The following is a 14,364-nucleotide window of genomic DNA, read 5'->3' as shown; positions in this document are numbered from 1 at the left end:
CTTTAACCAGATTATATTATATTGAAGAATTGATTCCAAGTAAGTAACCAGGCATGTAGAAACAGTTTTATATAAAAGACATTCCTGACAGCATTAATTAAAATAATGAAAGATGAAAAACAAGCAGAATTCAATCTCTTCAATAATGATGTTTCTTGGACTATGGTGGACTTTTATATGGCCGTTAAAATTGTGATTTGGAATACACATTAAATTATAAGTATATTCTATTAAGAACTTGCTGTGTTATTTCCAAGAATCGCACACCTCACAGCACTAAACAAGTATTCTTTCCAGGAAAATCCCATAAGGTAAGTCAGCAATTACAAAATTTTCCCTACACATCTGTAGTATAAAAGGAAACAGTTGAAACATTTCCTTCAAGCCAAGAGCAGAATTCACGTTCCCATTCCACTTTTTGATGCTCTAACCGTGATATCATGTCTTTGGCTTCTCGTAGCTCGTTTTGTAGTGCACTAACCATTTTTTCCTTTTTTGTCATTTTTCCCATAAGAAGTTTACAGTGATTTTTTGTTAAGTTTCCTTAATTTCTAATAAGAAACACGTATATCTTGGATTTTCAAGAAGCCAGCATAATCTGCATCAGAGAAGAAACAGAAATAAAATAAATGAGTACTTTTTGTATATACAGGCCTGTGCATCTTCAATTCACTCATTCACACATTGAATAAATATATAACTTCAATGGAAGATGTTACACTCAGCTCTACAGATACAATAGAGAAGACCCCTGGCTCTCGATTAGCTTAAAGTCTAGTGAAGGAGAAAGACAACTCAAACGGTAATTCTAAATTCAGATAGTTCCTATTAGAAGACAGAGTTCTGTGATCATAACTTGATCTAGATTGGGCCCAAGGAAGATAGATGTCCCTGACGAAGAGATAACTATACTGAGGAATGAAGGAGGAGCAGGAGGCAATTAAGCAAAGGAGGAAGACAAGCACTCTCGACAGTCTAGAGCATGTGCCGAAGTTCCACTGTAATCTGCTCCTGGCCAAGATGGTGTAACACGTACTAATTGATCTTCCTACCTGAAGCAAGCCAAAACAAAACAGACAAAATACAATTTTAACATGATTTTCAAGACGCAGAACTTCAATGAAGAAACATGATCCCTGAAAACCAAACACGTTTGCCTAACATGTATGCCCAAGCTCACTGCCTTGAGAGAGATTTCAGGCTACGACACAGGAGACATAAATTATTTAAGTAGATTTCATCAGACTCCTTGATTCGAGGAAGCAAAACTGAGAGTCGGGTGAAGTCAAGGCAGATAGAGACGACAGGTCAGCATCCAGGAGACGAGAAAGCAGGACACAGAAAGAACCCTGGGCATCTGCACAGGGTCCCCTTTGGCTATTCGGCAGAATAACAACCAGTGCATACATGGAAGGAAGTCATCAAGGGAAAAAAATCTGAAAAGAGTAGAGGAAACACTGCCTGCTGCTCCCACAGCACAAGGGACAGTATCTATTCACATTAGCTAAGATAGAAAAACTCATAAAACTCCATCAACCCCCCCAACTGTTTAAAATCTAAGCACACCTGCTGGAATGACCAACCCACCAATATGAGTAGGGAAATAAAGCAACCAGAGTCACAACAGAGAGCATGAAACACACTCCAAAGATACCTGTTGAAGGGCCAGGCCCTGGAAAGTGCTCACAGGTGCAGGACACATGACAACTAGGAAAACACATAAAGTACCGAACACTGATGAAATGTAAGAATTCTCAAAAGAAACTCCAGGAAGAAATGAGAGCTAGAGAATTGCTCAAAACGATATAAACAATATCGGTTCAAGAATTTAGAATAATTTTTGTAAGATTAAAAGCTGAGCTTACAAAAAAGCATAGAAGACAGCAGAGAATCTTTTGCTGCAGGGATCAAGGAACTAAGAAATTGTCACAGCAATTAAGAAATACTGTAAATAAGATGCAAAATAAACTAGATGCAGCAACAGCAAAGATGGAGGAAACAGAGGGGAGAATAAGTGACATAGAAGATGAAATTATGGAACATGACGAAGCCAAGAAAAAGGGTGATAAGAAAATATTAGACCATGAGGGGAGTATTAGAAAACTAAGTGATTCGATGAAATGTAATAATATCCGGATCATAAGACTTCCAGCGTAAGAGAGAGATAGAAAAAGGGCAGAAGGTTTACTTGAACAAATTATAGGTGAGAACCTCCCTAATCTGGAGAAGGAAGCAGACATCCAAATCCAAAAGGCACAGACAACTCTCTTCAGATTCAACAATAGGTCTTCTCCACAGCATATCATAGTGAAGCTGGCAAGTTACAAAGAGAAAAGAGAATTCTGAAAGCAGCAAGGGACAAACGGGCCTTAACCTACAAAGGTAGACACATATGGGTAGTAGCAGACCAGCCAGCTGAAACTTGGCAGGCCAGGAGGTGATGGTAGGAAAAAGGCCATGTGATGAATAGGAAAATATGCAGCTAAGAATCCTTTCTCCAGCAAGGATGTCATTCAGAATAGAGGGAGAGATAGGCTTTCCCAGAAAAACAAAAACTACAAGAGCTCATGACCCCTAAACCAGCCCTGCAGGAGATCCTAAGGAGACTCTGTGAGTGGAATGTTGTCAAGGCTACAAAGGACCAGAAACATCACCACAAGCATGAAAGCTCCAGACAACACAATGACATGAAATCCATATCTTTAAATAATCACTCTGAATGTGAATGGACTAAATGCCCTTATCAAACACATAGGGTATCAGAATGGATTAAAAAACAAAATCCATCTATATGCTGTCTACAAGAAACTTATTTGAGACATGAGGACACCATTAGATTGAAGGTTAGGGGATATAGTAGCATGTATTATGCTACTGGAAGTCAAAAGAAAGCTGGGGTAGCCATACTTAGATCAGACAAATGAGATTTTAACATAAAGTCTCTAACAAGAAATGGCGAAGGGCATTATATCATAATTAAGGGATATATCCATCAAGAAGAGCTAACAATTGTAAATGTTGGTGCTCCCAACTTGAGAGCCCCCAAATATATACCTTGATTAATCACAAACATAAGCAATCTTATTTATAATCATATGGAAATTGCAGGTGACTTTAATACTCCCTAACAACAACGGACAGATCACCTAGGCACAAAATCGGTAAAGAAACAAAGGCCCTGAAGGAATCGCTGGACCAGATGGATTTGACAGATCTATTCAGATATTTCATCCAGCAGCAGCAGAATACACATTCTTCTCTAGTCTACGTTCTTCTCTAGTCTACATTCTCCAAAACAGATCATACAGTGGGTCACAAAACAGCCCTCCATAAATATAAAAGAACGGAGATCACACCATGCGTATTTTCATTCACAACACTATGAAAATTGAAATCAAACAAAAGAAAAAGTTTGGGAAGCCTCTAAATGCAAGGAGGTTAAAGAACATCATACTGGAGAAAGAATGGGCCAACCAGATGATGAAAGGAAAAATGAGAAAAAATATATGCAGGCAAATGAAAATGAAAACATGACAGTCCAACCCCTTCGGGATGCAGCAAAGGCAGCCCTAAAAGGAAAACACATTGCCATCCAGGCCTTTCTCAAGAAATAAGAACAATCTGAAATACAAAATCGAACCTCACACCTAAAGAAACTAGAAGAACAGCAAAGAAACCCTACAGCCACTAGAAGAAATAAGAAAGATTAGAGCAGAAATAAACACTATAGATTCCAAAAGAAAAACCCCAAAAAACAAACAAAAAAATAGAACAAATCAATGAATCTAAGAAAGAGTTGTTTTTTTTAAAGAGTAAATAAACTTGATAACCCCCTAGCCAGCTTTCTCAAAAAGAAAAGAGAATCCAAATAGATAAAATCATGAATGAAAAAGGAGAGGTCACAATCAACACCACAGAAATACATTTATTAGAGAATACTACGAAAATGTATATGCCAACAAACTGGACAACCTGGAAGAAATGGACACATACCTAGACAACTACACATTACACAAACTCAAATGTGAAGAAATAGAAAATTTGAACATACCCATAACCAGAGAAGAAATTCAATCAGTTATCAAAAATCTCCCAAGAAATATGATTCCTGGGCCAGAAGTCTTCCCCCAGGAATTCTACCAGACATTTAAAGCAGAGTTAATACCGATTCTTTTCCAGCTGTTGAACAAATGGAAGAAAAGCTTCCGGACTCTTTCTATGAAGCTAGCATTACCTTGATTCCAAACACAGAGACCCCACTAAAAAGGAGAATCACAGGCCAATATTCCTGATGAACATGGATGCCAAAATTCTTAACAAGATACTAGCAAATCCAATTCGGTAGTATATGAAAGAATTCTTCACCATGATCAAGTGGGATTCATTCCTGGGCTACAGGGCTGGTTCAATATTCGCAAATCAATCAAAATGATACATCACCTTAATAGAAGAAAGGATACGATCACTCATATGATCCTGTCAATAATTACAGAAAAAAAACATTTGACAAAATACAGCATCCTTTGTTAATAAGAAACCCTCAAGAAAGTTGGGATACAAGGAACATACCTTAACATCATAAAAGCCATATATGAGGAGCCTGCTGTGAATATCCTCAATGGGGAGAAACAGAGAACTTCCCCCCTACCCTGCCCGCCGAAGATAAGGAACACGAAAGGGACGTCCATTCTCACCAGTGTTATTGAACATAGTGTTGGAAGGCCTAGCCTCAGCAATCACACAACAAAATGAAATAAAACACATCCAAATTGGCAAAGAAGAAGTTAAACTTACACTTTTCGCAGATGGCATGATACTCTACATGGAAAACCCGAAAGACTCCACCAAAAAGCTGCTCCAACTGATAAATGAATTCAGCGAAGTCACAGGATACAAAATCAACACACAGAAATTGATTGCACTTCTATATACCAATAATGAAGCCACAGAAAGAGAAATCAAGAAACCGAGCTCATTTACAATTACACCAAGAACCATAAAATACCTAGGAATCAACCTGACCAAAGCTATAAGAGATTTGTATCTTGAAAACTATAGAAAACATATCAAAGAAATTAAAGAAGACACAAAGAAATGGAAAAATATTCCATGCTCATGGACTGGAAGAAGAAATATTGTGAAAATGTCGATAACGACCCAAAGCAATCTACACATTCAGTGCAATCCCAATCAAGGTTGCACCAGTATTCTCAGAGCTAGAACAAACAATCCTACAATTTGTATGGAACCACAAAAATCCCAGATAGCCAAAGTAATGTTGAAAAAGAAAACCAAAGCTGGAGGCATCACAATCCCAGACGTTAGCCTCTACTACAAAGCTGCAATCATCAAGGCAGTATACTGTCGGCACAAAAAGAGACGCAAAGGCGAATGGAATAGAGAATCCAGAAATGGACCCACAAATGTATGGCCAACTAAACCTTGGCAAAGCAGGTAAGAGTATCCAATGGGAAAAAGGCTCTTTAGCAAATGGTGCTGGGAGGGCTGGACAGCAACATGCGGAAGAATGAAACAGGACGTTTCTTACACCGTGCAGAAACTCAAAATGGATGAAAGGTCTCAATGTGAGAGAGGAAACCATCAAAACCCTGGAGGAGAACACAGGCCACAACCTCTTTGGCCTTGGCTACAGCAACTTCTACTCAACACACCTCCGAAGGCAAAGGACATAAAAGCAAAACTGGACTCTTGGGACCTCATCAAGGTAGAAAGCTTCTGCACTTCAAAGGAAACAATCCACAAAATTAAAAGGCACCAACGGAATGGGAGAAGATATCTGCACATGACATATTAGATAAAGGATTAGTACCCGTACTCTAGAAAGAATTGGCCAAACTCAACACCCTAAAAACAAATAATCCAGGGAAGAAATGGGCAGAAGACATGAATAGACACTTTTCCAAAGAAGACATCCAGATGGCCAACAGGCACATGAAAGGATGTTCAACGTCGCTCATCATCAGGGAAATACAAATCAAAACCACATTGGGATACCACCTCCCACCGGTCAGAGTAGATAAAATTAACAATTCAGGGAACAGACATTGGTCAGGATGTGCAGAAATGCGAACTCTCTTGCACTGTCAGTGGGAATGCATGGTTGGTGCCGCTGCTCCAGAAAACAGTGCGGAGGTTCCTCAAAAAATTAAAAATAGAATTACCCTACAACCCAGCAATTGCACTACTAGGCGTATATCCAAGGGATACAGGAGTGCTGATTCATAGGGGCACATGTGCCCCAACGTTTATACTATCAAGAATCACCAAATTATGGAAAGAACCCAAATGTCCATCAACTGATGAATGGGTAAAGATGTGGTTTATATATACAATAGATATTACTTGGCAATGAGACAGAATGAAATCGTGCCATTTGCAACGACATGGATGGAACTGGAGGGTAGTATGTGAGGTGAAATCAGTCAGAGAAAAACATATATATTTTCACTCAAATGTGGATTTTGAGAAACATAACAGAAGAACATGGAGGAATAGAAGGGGGAAATAGTTTCAAACAGATAGGGAGTTAAATAATAAGAAACTCTTAAATACAGGGAACAAACTGAAGGTTCATGGAGGGGTGGAGGAAAGGGGAGAATAGGTGATGGGCATTGAGGAGGGCACTTGTTGGGATGAGCACTGGGTGTGGTATGTAAGTAATGAATCGTGGGAATATATTCCCAAAGCCAAGAGCACAATGAATACACTGTATGTTAGCTAACTTGATAATAAATTGTATTTAATTAATTAATTAATTAATTAAACTACAGCCATGTGTGTATGTGGGGAGGGGAATCTAACAATACACTAAGAGATAATTTGTTGTTAACAAATGGGGTTTATCCCAGAAATGCAGAGTTGGTTTAAGTTTCAAAAACGAATTAGTGTTATTCACCATAATAACAAATTTTAAAAAAGAAAATTATATGATCATCTCCGTAGATAAGTTCCTTGTCAAAATTCAACATCCATTCCAGATAAAAACTTTTGGCAATCGTGGAATACAAGGGAACTTCAAAATGATTTAAAACAAAACAAAACGAAACAAGTCATGATAACTCTACAGCTAACGTTGTATATAATGGTGAAAAACTGAATGCATTTCCTATAAGATCAGGAAGAAGACAGGAATGACATTCACTGAATGACTTCTTTTGTTCAGCACTATACTAGCAGTTCTAATCAGGGCAAACAAGATAAAGCAACAAAGGACATCCAGATAGAAAATGAAGTGAAACTGTCTCTATTAGCAACGACATGGTCAAAAAATAGAAGTTGGCAAACTCCAACCTGTGGGCCACGTTACTTGTTTTGGTAAATTAAATTTTATCAAAATACAGCCATGTCCATTAATTTATGCAGTATCTATTGGCTGCTCTTATAGTACAATGGCAAAGCTGATTAGTTGTGACAGAGAATGTATTGGCTACAAGTCTACAGTATTTACCATTGTTAGTAAAATAGTAGTTAAAAATGAATTTTTATGACCTTTGCTTATATAGAAAATTTGACAGAATTAAGAAAAATGCTACTAGAATTAATACAAGAATTTACCATGGCACATGGATCTCTCAGTCGGTTGAATGTCTGTCTCTTGGTTTCAGCTCAGGCTATGATCCCAGCCTCATGGGATGGAGCCCCATGTCAGGCTCGCACTGAGCATGGAGAGTTCTTAAGATTCTCTCTCTCTCTCTCTCTCTCTCTCTCTCTCTCTTTCTCTCTCTCTCTGCCCCTCTCCCCTGCTCATGTACTCTCTCTAATATTAAATATATCTATACATATAAATTTATCAAGGTTGGAGGATACAGAATCTTTACACAAAAATCAACTGTATTTCTATATATTAGCTATAAAGAATCAATAATTAAAATTTCGGGGCATCTGGGTGGCTCAGTTGGGCTCAGGTCATGATCTCACCGTTGGTGAGTTCAAGCCCCACGTTGGGCTCTGTACTGACAGCTTGGAGCCTGGAGCCTGCTTCAGATTCTGTCTACCTCTCTCTCCGCCCCTCCCCAAGTCATGCTCTGTCTCTCTCTCAAGAGTAAACATTAAAAAAAATTAAATTTAAGATATATTATTTACAACTGCACTGAAAATAAAAAAAACAATCACAGTTAATATCATAAAAGACAGAAAGACCTATATATTAAACACTACAAAATATTACTGAGAAAATTTTAAAAGGCCTATATCAAGGGAGAGATATATACTCTGTTCAGGGGTTAAAAGATTCAATATTGTCAAGAAGTCAATTATCCCCAAATAAATGTGTAGATTCAACATAATCTAAACTTAAATTCCAGAAGACCACCAGAGTTGGTTTTTGTTTGTTTGTTTGTTTGAAGAAACAGACAAACTGAATCTAAAATTCACGTGGAAATGCAAAGGATCCAGAGTAGCGGAAGAACACTGAAAAGAACAGAGCAAGACGACAAACACTACCTGATTTCAAAAATCCTTATAAACTGGCAGTGATTAAAACAGCATAATATTTGGACAAAGATGGACAAAGAGATCAATGAGACAGAATAGAACCAATACTTAAACCCTCACACATGTGGCCAACTGATTATGACAAAGGAACAATGGCATAAAGTGGAGAAAACACAGCCTTTTCAATAAATGGTGCTTGAACAACTAGATATCCATATGCAAAAGAATGAACTTGTGTCCATACTCTGTATCACAAATAAAAAAGAATATAAAATGGGTCATAGATCTAAATGTAAGACCTAAAACTATAAAACTTCTAAAAGAAAGCATGAGATAAAAGCTTTGTGACCTTGTGCTATGCAAATATTTCTTAGATACGAAAACCAAAAGCAACAATCATACAAGAACAAATGCATATGTAAACTGGACTTCACCAAAAAGAAAAACTGCTCTTCAAAAACACTGTTGAGACAAGGAAAAGTCACAGAGTGGGAGAAGAAAAACCTTGCAAAAAAAAGGGAGGTGAGAAAGGAACTGTATCTAGCTCTTTCCACCATCTTTCTGTGCCACCATCATGATGCATGTGAATGTCATGGCAGATGCTCCCCAAAGCATAATACTGAAAAGTGAAGCAAACTCCAGGTTCTTACTAGGCCATGCTCCAAAGACATTGTCCTTTTTCTAACTGTGATGATGGTTACACTGGTTACACTGGTGAATTTAAAATCATTGATGATCACAGAGTTGGGAAAATTGTTGTGAAATCACAGGCAGGTTAAGCAAGCATGGAGTGACTGGCCCCAGAATTGATGGACAATGCAAAGATCTAGAAAAATGGCAGAATAATCTGCTCAGTTTGGTTTCATTATACTGACCACCTCAGCTACAGTCATGGACAATGAAGAAGCAAGATGAAAACACACAGAAGGGGAAATCCTGGGATTCTTTTTCTAGGGATGTAATATATATGTGCAAATAAAATGCCTCAGTGGAAACAACAACAACAACCACAAAAAAAAAAAGAAAACAAAATAAGAAGGAACTGTGTCTAGATTATACAAAGAATTCTGAAAACTCAACAATTAAGAACACAAACAAACAAATTTTTTAAAAAACCAAAGATTTGGACAATTCAAAGAAGATACACAGATGGCAAACAAGCACAGGAAAATATGCTCACCATCATCCGTTATTAGGGAAATGTATATTGAAACCATAATGAGATATATACTAAATATCCATCCGAATGGCTAGGATTTAAAAAGCTGACAATACTAAGTGTTCATGAATATGTATGTAGGAATTGGTGCTGACACAGACTGCTGGTGGGAATGGAAAACCATACTACTCCTTTAGAAAACAATTTGGCAGCTTCATAGTAAGGGACTCTAAAGGGACATGAGATTTTTAAGGGTGATGAATACGTTAACTGTCTGGATTATGGTTATCGTTTCATACGTGTAAACATATGTCAAAACTATCAAATGACACACTTCATATATGTGCAGTTTACCTAACTAAAGCTGTTGGAAACAAAAAGCTCTTTCACAGGAAGAACGTCTAAAACATTGGATAAGACACAGACGGAAAGAAGGATGTAAAACCATACAAGATGAAGCCAGAGGACTGTGGCCTTTAACCTAATAGCAATGAGAAGTAATAGCTATGCTTTAAGCAAGGGGGTACCATGATGAAAGACACATTTTTTAAAACATATACTAATTATGGTTGCAGTGTAGACCAAGGTCCTGGGAGGTAGAATGGCAGGGAAAACATTCCTGAGGTTATTTCAGTCATCTAGGAGAAAAATAATGACCTGACCTGGGTGAAGGCACAGAAGAGAAGCAGAGTTAAACACATTAGATGTGCCATTCCCACTAAGAAAGGTACAGTAGAAATGACGACTCTCTGGCTGAGAGGATACAATAGTTCTCCTTTTATTTTAATATAAAACATATTTCTGAGATGAGCAGCTCTATAATACAGCAGTGCTCTATGGTGCAGTAGTAGGCAAGGTGTGCACATATTACTACAGCAATGTACGTAAAAAGGCTTCCTACCTTTACAATCCATGCCAAGTTGTTCAATCAGCAACATGAAATTCTTAGAGTAAGACAACTCACAATGCTCTGAAGCTGTTTCAGATGACTGAATGAAGCCGACAAGGTCATCCATAGAAGTAATTTGCTTTTTGACCTACCAATGAATAATACCATTTCAAAATGTCCCCCAAATATTTATAAAATATACTAGGTGTAGAGAAGTGATAAATAGCCATCTTTTTATAAAAGCAAAAACAGGGGCATCTGAGTGGCTCAGTCCGTTGAGCATCCGACTCCATTTTGGCTCAGGTTATGACCTCAGAGTTCCTGAGTTTGAGTCCCACGTTGACCTCCACAAGGACAGCATGGAGCTTGCTGGGGATTCTCTCTCCCCCTCTCCCTCGGCCCCTCCCCCACTTGTGCGTGCTCTCTCTCAAAATACATTTTAAAAATAAGTGAATGAACATTTAAAAGCGAAACCACAGAGACTTTTTAAAAGAACGGATTTTTATCAAAAAGACACTGTTATCCATAGCTAGTATTTCTAAGTAACTTTTTCACAGCAAATGTCTCTACAACAAAGGAAGATTTTCTATTTTTTCACTACATCTTTCATAATTTTTTGCCACTGAACAATATTCCTAACAAATATGTATCAAAATGATATAATAAAATAAAAATAAAATAAATAATAAATAAAATAAAATTACATTGTCTCTTTTGCTTACCTTGTTCTTTTTCTTAGAAATTTTCTTTGCAGGTCTGAAAAAACCCAACAATTCTTTTCAGGCAAATATTAAATACTTAAAATACAAAGCCTATCTAAACCTATTGCTTCTGATATAAAATCTCTGCATTTGAAACTAATTTTCTACAAAGGGGATTAAACAACAGAGTAACATTAAACCATATCGAAAACATACTACTGCTAATATTAACAAAGGATTAGGTGTATCCAGTTCTAATATATGTGCTGCTGAAGCAAGCACAACAAAGTACTAACGTTAGGTAAAAACTAAAAAAAGCAAAGGAAAATCCTAATGCTACTAGCATTATTTGATAGGAATGATACCATTGTTTGTGTTGTCATTTTACTAAAAATAAGCTTTTACTGGCACTAAAACCTACTTGGAAAGTGCAAGTTAACTCCCTATATGAAAGAACCCCTTTTTAACAATCATGATATTAACGTGTTGAAGAGTCACTATGCAGCTACTCTCTAGGCATTACTATGAGCACTTTACATGTCTTCAAGGTAATTGAAGCCCCACAACAATCCTATGAAGTAGGTTATTATATTAGGTATTTTACACAGGAAGAAAATGAGGCACAGAAAGTCGAAGGGACTTGCCCAAGAAGCCCTCGTCGCTGGCCAAAAACAGACCCTGAATTCAAACCCAGGAATGTGCCTTCAAAGCATGTGTTTTATACTATGTGGTTAAAGTAATACTCCAGTGTTTCTAACTAATATGACAGCAAATGAATCTATATTATGATTCGATTTCTAGCTATAGTGATATATAACAATTTCTGAATCTTACATATTTTTAAGAGACTTTATACTTGGCAAGATGGGAAATATACTTTCAATAAACTAAAGATTTGCTTCTTCTAGAGAAGTTCCTCAACAGGCATTCGTTCATTCATCCATTCCACTGTTTATTCCCACATTCAACACATACTTATTGAGCATACAATCTGTGTCAATGGCACTGTTGGTACAGGAAGCATGGTTTTTGTAATTTAGAGCTCTCTAGTCCAAAAGGAATAATCTGTTATGGATTACTAGTTTATTTTCCAATTGTAAATGAACAAAATCTTCCCCTTTCCCCAGAACCGAAATAATATTAAGTTAATAGAACCAGATACTTTAAAGTCCTTAACAAAATCATAGCTATTTGTGATATTATCAAAGGCACTGCATATTTAAAAGCATCAAGGAAGGATTAGTTTTATTCAGAATGGCCTCAGTGTTTGCATACATTTATGATAAGGGTGTGTGTGTGTGTATACAAATATATACATATAGAACTTATACACATATACTTATATATACATATATAAGAAATTATACATTTAATTTGTATATTATGCATATACATATACATACAATATGTCTATTATACATATAATATACATATAATAAATATACATATACATACATGTCAGAAATTATATAGCCATATATATATAAATATATATATAAATATATATATAAATATATATATACACACTTGCAAACATACATATATATTTTTAAATCTGCATATTCAATTGTATGAGAATACCCCATTGTGGAACCAATTCAGAATAAACCAACTTCTTGCACAAAATCACATGAATAAGAGTACTAAAGACAATTACTATAATCTTTAAAAGATAATGTAATACAATCAACAAACTTCCTAATGTTTGGAAAAGCAAACAATATTAAATTAACTAACCATGTCTATCTCTATTGATCATTTCCAACAGAATACACACTCTAAAAGCTCCCATCTTAAAATAAAAAGAGAAAGAAAATGCCTTTGCAATTCACATTCTTTTTCAGTTATCATCCATTTCTCTATTACCTTTCCCAAATAAATGCTCTAAGGAGTTGTTTACAGTTACTCATCTTCCATGCTTCCATGGTGACTACTGAAACTGCTCCTTGACAAAGTCACTTACCTTCATCATAAATTTTCAAGCAGTGTGTTTGATATGTTGAGTATTTCTTGCTTTAGCTTGGACCTACCTACACTACAGCACTTTATTTCCACAAAAGGTAATCACTGCTAAAATTCCTTCACAGGCACATAAAGAATTTATAGATTTTTACCTGATTTCTTGCTGATCCTTTTCAATGAAATGGCTGCAATCATTCTTTTGTAGTGGACCACCAGTTAGGGAATCTGCCTTCTGCAACACTGATGTGATCACAGATACTTTTGAAGTCCCTTTTTCATTTTCACCTTTCTTTAACTTCTTCATATGTAAACCAGGTTCCTTCCTTAAAAAGCAAAGTCATTAAAAAGCCATAAAAAAGCCAATGCTTTCTAATAATTTTACTGATAAAGAATAAAAAGACAATCTTCATCAAGTTCTGAATTTTACCCATCTGACTTAATTTGATTAATTCAGAGAACAGTGCTGAAGTACCAACCATACACAAGGAAATACTCATCTGTTGCTTCAAACACAGGTAAATATACAATTAGAATACAATGTGATTTGTAAGAATGGACATGTGAAAAGCTGTGAGGACAAGAAAGGCTTTACTGAAGAGGGAAAATAAACAACAGAGGTCACCAGGGAAAGAAACGGGAGAAAACCATTTTCTTAGAGATTAGAATGTGAGCACAAAGATTACACAGATGGCATCTAGGTGCCTTGAAAGGAAAAAGTATAAGCTTTTAGGAACTTGGAAAAACATCATAAAATACATGGAAGCAAGTAGTAAGAGATCAGTCAGGAAAGAAATTCTGAAGAAACTTGAAGGTTACACTAAAAAGTTAGAGTTCATTGCCTAAAGGCAGGGACTCTTAGACATGGGAGTAATAACTAGATGTGTGCTCTATTTTTGGCTTTGCTTTTAAATATAAGAATGCTTAATTTCAACAAAGTTTTAAAGTAGCATGAGGTCCATATAACAAGAAAGGAGAAATCAGTGAAATATCTTAGGGGAAAAACTCTTTTAAAATACCCATATGTCAGAGCGATATCAGTATCATAGTTGAATAAGATGTACCTTGTTGCGTCTCCCGACCTACAACAAACTGGCATCTTATCCACCCACGGGCAAAACTGCCTTTGCAGGAGCTGTGGGAACCTAGCACTATATTCCAAGGGACCGAGGAAAAGTCTTGCCTACCCGTGCATCAGGTAA

The 14,364-nt window shown here is 36.6% G+C and overlaps 1 pseudogene; it reads right to left on the bottom strand.

The window, feature by feature from the left end:
- LOC128774141 (ankyrin repeat domain-containing protein 26-like) overlaps positions 1-14,364 on the bottom strand; it is a 50,179-nt pseudogene that overhangs the window by 32,762 nt on the left and 3,053 nt on the right.

This window comes from Panthera pardus, unplaced genomic scaffold (genome assembly GCF_024362965.1).
Source record: "Panthera pardus isolate Hobbes unplaced genomic scaffold, ASM2436296v1 HiC_scaffold_299, whole genome shotgun sequence".
Classification (NCBI taxonomy): Eukaryota; Metazoa; Chordata; class Mammalia; order Carnivora; family Felidae; genus Panthera; species Panthera pardus.
This window is presented reverse-complemented; position numbering and strand designations above follow the sequence as displayed.